Source organism: Crocodylus siamensis, chromosome 10, assembly GCF_052110815.1.
Source record: "Crocodylus siamensis isolate JL-2025a chromosome 10, ASM5211081v1, whole genome shotgun sequence".
Classification (NCBI taxonomy): domain Eukaryota; kingdom Metazoa; phylum Chordata; order Crocodylia; family Crocodylidae; genus Crocodylus; species Crocodylus siamensis.
Window position 1 is genome coordinate 72363774 of NC_143404.1, and position 6806 is coordinate 72370579.

Below are 6806 nucleotides of genomic sequence, written 5' to 3' on the forward strand. Positions count from 1 at the left end.
GGTAACTTTTTTTTTTTTAAATTTTAAGGGACAGAAGAAAGTGTTATTTAGAGCATAGAGAAAGCAGAGCTCAAAGGACTGTACATACGACTGAGCCTGAGACATCTCATCCAAGAGCATTAAACATACCAATGTCACGTCCAGCTGGAAAGCAGCGACTCAGGTGCTGAGTGTGAAAGCAGCTGTCTGAGGTGCTGCAAGAAAACTTGAAATAGGTAGAAGCACAATGCTTTTTTTTTTTTTTTAAACTCAACCTCTCCTAAAACGATGGCTAAGAAACCAAAACCGTAGCATCTGATGTAAAGAACCCTGCCCGGTTATATACACTGAACGAACAAGCAGCATACAAGGACCAAATCGTTTTATATTTTTTACAGGTTTGGTTTCTTTTGGTTAAATGTTAATGGTTTTTATACTTTTGTTGCTGCTTTAAGGCGTTACATGAGAATGTGGAGACTCTTAGACCTGAATGTAGCTAAAACTGAACTGTGAGGTGGTAGAATTACTTTTCTAGCTAGAGCTAAAGAAATGCTGTTTTTGTGCGTCCGGCAGTAGTTTACCAGGACTCACTACTTCCTTTTTAAAACCAGATTTTAACTTTCCAATTCAGAATCCAGCAGTGAGGCTCAAGAGGTCAAACATCACATTTGAGGATTTCGGCTCTGGTGTTCTCTTAACACACGTTTCCCAAAGGGACGTGCCGACACTAGGGAGGGCAGTGCTGATATTCAGTGATGTATGCATGTGTCTTGCAAACAACAGCCCCACCTTGTCTTTCCCCACAATTTCCTGTACGGTTTCATAAATGGGACCCGTGTTGCTAATGTGAACAGCGTTGGATGGCCAGCCAGCCCATTTGCAGAGAAACCATCGCAGCATCCAGAAAGGTGCAGCAAGCCTTTGTTCCATCAGAAATACGAGGAGCAAAAATCACACTGACTTCACCCAACACTGAAATCCCTAGGGTGAAACCGTGGCCCTGCTGAAATCCATGATACAGCTCCTCTTGCCTTCACCTGGGCTAAGATTTCGCTCTTCGAATACAGCCTGTTCTTCTGCCACTGTCATCAGTGGAGTCTTTGCTGTATGGTAGGAGTAGACCTATGTAAATGGGAAATCCTCCTCCTCTTCCTCACCTTCCCATGTGCCAGAGAGTAAATGCTCAGGCTCCCTGGGTGAGTCTGTTGTACTGTATTCAGACATGGTTCTTGACTGGTTTGCTGGCCATCTTTGTGCACGTGTGAAGCAGCAAAAAGGCACCTTTTAGCACAGTCTTTGCCAGCCCCCACAAGCCTGGGACTGGACAAAAAGGGAACGCTTGCCCGCTGTGTGCACAGAGATGGGATGGCACCTCCAGACTATATGTGCAGCACTGCAGTCGGCCCCACATTCAAAAAGGGCAGCCTCTTTCTAGGTCTGACTTGACAAAGGTTGAAAATTTTGCAGTCAGAAAAACCTCGTGTGGCTTTCGTGTGCAGTAAGCTGGAAGGAAGAGCTCCCGATCTGGTGTGGCCCAAGCCAGCATGGCTGTAGCTGACCCCTTCTGTGACTCCTGCCTCAATGAAACTCCTTTGGAGAAGTTTGTCTCTAAATGCCAAATGACTGAGCAGCCTTCTCTGGGAACGATCCGGATAAAGCCTGGGACCCAAGATGTCAGCGATCAAGTTGTGGACCAGGCATGCCAGCGCTGCACATAGCTCTCACTGCCACGCTGTGCATCCACACAATCAGCAGGGTCCCTGGGAAGTGTGCTAATCCAACAGACTCCCTTCTAGCAAGGCCAGGTTTCCTCTGCAGGCTGGCGTGGCAGATGGTTCCCGAGACCTGGGACTCCAGCGTGTTGCTGCACCTCGAGTTGAGTCATAGAAAACAAACAAACCAATGACCTCAGTTGAGCAAAGTACCTCGACTCATGCTTAATGTGAAGCATGTACTTGTAAATGCCCAGTTGGATTGGCTCTAGTGTTACTAGTGTCAGAGCAGACCTAGCAAAGCCCTCTGCATGAAAGAAAAGCCTTGAGCAGACAGATGTGGGACTGGAGACCTAGCGGTGCTTCCATTTCTCCCCCAGACTCTTGCTTTCCGAATTAAGCAACAGCTTCTTATGCAAAGTCAGGTGACTGCCAGGCCTCCAAAATCAATCTTGCAGGGCATGTTAGGGCAAATGCCTTTTGCATTGCTCTCAGCACCATCAAGTGCAACCTCCACAACGAGCTGGACCCACTGGAAATGACAGCTTCCCTCCCTGCTCCTTCTACCTCTCTCCCTGACAACTGGAGACCTCTGTGCATCTCGTTCTCAGGTGCTGGAAGAGGGCGTCCTCCCCAGCAAATGGAAAACCTCATGTTTCCCTGCATAGAGCCGTTCTTGGTCTGTGTGCTGGTTATTTTCTATTTCCAGCCTCAGCTGCCTGTGCAGCCGTCCTGCCTGATCTGAAAGCAGCGGGAAGTGGCTACATGAGGAAGCATGTCAGAATTGGGACTTTCTGGCAGTGGAGCTCATTTCTGTACTGACACTTCCTCCCCTGTTGCTCCTGGAAGCTCCTTCTGTTAGCATATCCCCAAGTGAGATGCACCGATTGCCAAAATGCTGAAGAAAAGCCAAGTAGAGCTCCCACGTGCCATCTCCCCCATCTGTGCAATCCTTTCTACACCACTCAGGGATAAGAAATAATCTAGCTCCCGCAATCGATACATGGTTATCTCTGAAGACGTATGGGGGCTGGATTTTCAGGTGGTTTTGGCATGCAGAATGTGGTACTCGAGTAACCGCGTGGCTGGTTACCTGGGTGCCTCTGTGTGCAAACCCGCAGCAACTCCATGCGTCTGCATGTGCAGCTTTTCGACGAGAAGCCGAAATGCATTCTGGATCTGGATCAAAACACTAAGTTCTCAGCCCGTCCCTTGTGTACTGTCACATGAAATCAGTCCTTAGTTTCTGCACCTGTGGTGAGCTTCAGGTGGGAGGACCTTGGTGCCCGTGCAAACCCGCAGGGAAGCCTGGTGCGTTTTGCAAGGATGGAGGGCTCTGCCCATGTGAAGCTCGCGGCAGTCCTGGGGCATTGGTCGAAATGAGTCACGGAAGTCGCACAATCAGCAGGTGCACCCCCCACTGATTTTAGCCTTTGCCCCTTGTTTTCAGGCTGGATTAATGCACGACTTCAAATTGGTTTCAGCTTTTCATTCCATAACTCACTCTTCCTGGGAGAAAAGATTTGGAAAGCAAGCAAAGATGAAAAAAGAATCAAGATTATGTGGCATTAAACTTGCAGGAAAACAATTGTCATAGAAATGTTCCTCCAACTGTTTTTTTCCCTGTAAAAGCTGCCTTTTTACTACACGTTTATAAAAACATTTTTAAGGAGAGAAATATTTTTCAGAAATGCCTTTTAAAACTTTTAAAGGTCTTTTATACTCTCCCTGGTGCTATTTTTGTTTGTGTGTTTTTTGGTTTTTAGACTAAGGACTTTTAATGTCCACATTTCTGCAGGTTTTTATACAATCCTAAATAATGATGAGTTTGTATTTTTGTTGTTGACTGTTTCACATGTTTTCTGTAGCAGGAGCCCAGTACCAAAGTATGAACCATCAAAACGGTGCCTTTTCTAAACAGTTTACTGATTTTTTTTTTTCTTTTTTTTTTTTTTCTGGTGAAAAAGAAAATGGATCAATGTCTCAAGTTTACCTTTAACATTTATCACAATCTAATTAAAATCAGTATTTCTATATGAGTGGGCAGTCTTTTTTTTCTGATTTGTTTTGGTGATGAACTTTTATTTTTTTGATGGTGGAAAATGTGCTTAATATTAGTTAGCCATTCAGTATCCTCTTTTTGCAAACAGAAGCATCCTCAGTATAGTCACACAGTCCACCCAGCTGACATGGTCAGGGCCACACTTCCCAGACCTGTCTTGTTCATGGCTTTAGGCTGAAGAGTCTCGATTTAATGTACATGGGAGTCACGGGTCAGCACGTAGCCTAAGTAGGTACACTTAAATCTTGCCGGGGGCTTAAGAAATGCACTGGGGGGGCCCAGAACTTGCACTGGCCCTATGCAAAAGGGGTGGATTTCACTAGGGGAACTCTCCAAATTGGTAGGTGCTGACCCAGGCTCACTTGGTGTTGATTAGGGATGCTCAGTGCCTGTCTGGACTGGGCTAGAGCCTTGAAACGTTATCTATTGTCCAAAAAAACTTTTGAGTTTGATTCTTAGCCCCACCCATAAATGGTCTCGCTGATTTAAATATCTTGTCTGGAAGCATTCTCTCTAAAAGTTGAGCCACACACGGCACTAATGCACTTTATTGCCTGCATGTGTAGATGTCGACCTATTCCCGCCTACTGCGCAGTAATTTAAGCCAGCATAAATGCACGTGTAGACACACCCGTTATGTCACCCGGCAGTGATAGCCAGCAGTGTGCAGCCCTGCCATACTTCATCCAGCCTGCCCATTGGTCCATGCAGGCCACCCCAGTCCCTGCACTACAATCATAGCTGCTCTGTATAATGACTTGCTGGCAACTTAACTCTGGAGTGACTTCTGCCTCTCTATAAATATTTAACAGAGTCCTTCAGGCTAAAAACAGGAGAAACAATGTCAGCAAATATCAAGTTGTTCACCCTGAGTGGAACTCCCATTGTTTTAACTGAGCAGGGTCAGGCCCGTTGCGTTCAGTCCAGTATTCACAGCGCCACCCTCTTTATCAGCCGTTGCATCGTGGGCAAAAATACTGTCTCTAGGGATCCCTGTTATTCCTAACTCTAGCTGATCAAATCTAGTGTCCATGAGATCAGCTGCTGCACTTCCCTCATTCTGATGTGGTTAGTCATCGTCTGATAGCCTTTGCTCTTGAACAGGGAATTTCCTGCTGGAGCATTTCCTTTGAATCAATATTTTCTCTTATTTTCTTAAGGCCTTAATAGTACAAGTTTGAACTGCCTTTCTTAACTATTGTTTAGATCTCTGAAACCCCTAGAGACAGCTGTTGCAAGAAGAACTATATTTAATGTGATTCGTCAACTCTCTGAGGCTCTTAGCTCCCAGGACCGGGGAAGAATTTTTCAGGTACTGCTAAGGGAACACTCCCGTTGACATTCTGCTCCTCGCTTGCTATATTACGCTGCTAGAGATCACAGGAGCAAACACAGGTCTGCCAAATATGCTGAAAAAGGGCAGTATCTGCCCGATAATGCGTTTGGAAATGCAGTCTTTAGGTTAGGCACCGCTGCTGCCCTTCTGTTCGCCTTGTACGTGGTAGCATGGAGCAGTAGAGGGCAGGTCTTCTGCGTCTGAGCTCCCAGCGGCAGACGCAGGACCCAGCTCTCCACCACCAGACACTATGCGTGCAAAGGGCACCGCATCCTCCGCTCCAAATGGCAGCCTGGTGTATCCGGTGGGCACAGCTGAGCATCACACAGGCAGATTTTGATATCTTCCGTGTGACAGTCGTGTTAAGTGTGATGTAGCTGCAATGGTCCAGAAATCCTGTGACGGGCAAGGGTGTCTTAGGGCGATACATTTTATTGGACCAACTGTGTAGTAGGGATATCTTTAGACAAACTTTCCAATGTAAGATTTTCGTCCTCACGTCTGAATATAGGAAGCCAAGTGCAGTAAGTGAAGCATGGCCACTGTGGGGGAAACTAAACGGCAACAGCACAAGAGAATGGGCTCTCACAGAAACAAAAATGTAAAGGATGGAGATATAATATAAAGGTTGGTCTAATACGAGATCACCTTTATTCAGAGAACCTTGTCTGTAGTCTAACGCAGCTACAACCTGAAAGGATGGAGATGCATGCACACACACACAAATAGCACATTTCTTACACAATCTCTGCTCCATCTCTGACCTCTCTATACTCCTGCTCAAGGGAAATCTACTTAACACCTTTCATTGGCTTTTGGGAACAAGCTGGTTGGACACTAAGATCCAAGGTCTCCTATTGCATTTATGGCCCACTACAATTTACCCAACTCCTGACTGCTTTCCACACAAGAAAGGTGAGACTGAGCCCCCTATTCCCCACCTTTCATAGGCCTTGATCTCCCAGTCAGTCACCACTTTTCTTTTGCTAACTGTCTGCTACAGCTGAGAGTGTCTCAGCCTTTCCCCTACGCCATGCTTCACCTGCTGCGCTTGGCTTCCTACGTTCAAACACCTGAGGATGAACATCTTACATTGGGAAGCTCATGTAAATATAGCCCAACTCCATAGTTGGTCCAAGTAAAAGAGGTCACCCCGGGGAATCCTTGGTTCTGATGATGAGGGCAGCGGAGCAGGGGCGACTCCAGCCCGCAGCTCCCGGGTTTCTCTTACACAAAGCCACAAGCAGCGCGGGGCTGGGGAGGAACCGCTGTAAGTGCCTAGGTGGATTGGCTGCAGAATGACACAGTCAAGTAGTCCCAGTATGAAGAGACAAAACAGCCCAGACTGCTAGAGAAGTCAGGCGGCAAGGGATGTGGGGCTGCTCCACATCCCAGGTCCTGGGGATGGGCAAGGCCAGCAGCCCTGGGACTGGCCCCAGAAGGGGCTTCTGAGGGCCTGGAGCATGGCTGGCTGCAGAGATTAGCCCAGGGCAGCAGGGCTTGGTGTGTACGTGCACACGGGTGTGCGTGTGTCCATGCACTGCCTGGCTCTGTGTGTGTGCACCCAAGTGTGCGTGTGTTTGTCCGTGCATCCATGCACTGTTGCAGATGTGTATGCTCATGCATTTCTCCACCTGTGTGCGTCCGTGTCCAAGCACTACCCAGCTGTCTCTGCATGCACGTGCCCATGTGTGTCTATCCATGCACTGTTGCACGT

General features: G+C 47.3%; 1 protein-coding gene across 6 annotated transcripts in view; it reads left to right on the forward strand.

Moving 5' to 3' along the window:
- DNMT3B (DNA methyltransferase 3 beta) overlaps positions 1 to 3725 on the forward strand; it is a 37558-nt gene extending 33833 nt beyond the window's left edge. For all 6 annotated transcript variants that reach the window (XM_090020877.1, XM_090020880.1, XM_090020876.1 and 3 more), the window contains one exon: positions 29 to 3725. The gene's annotated coding sequence lies outside the window, so the exon portion shown is untranslated. The remainder of the gene's footprint in view (positions 1 to 28) is intronic.
- Positions 3726 to 6806: the final 3081 nt, after the last annotated feature.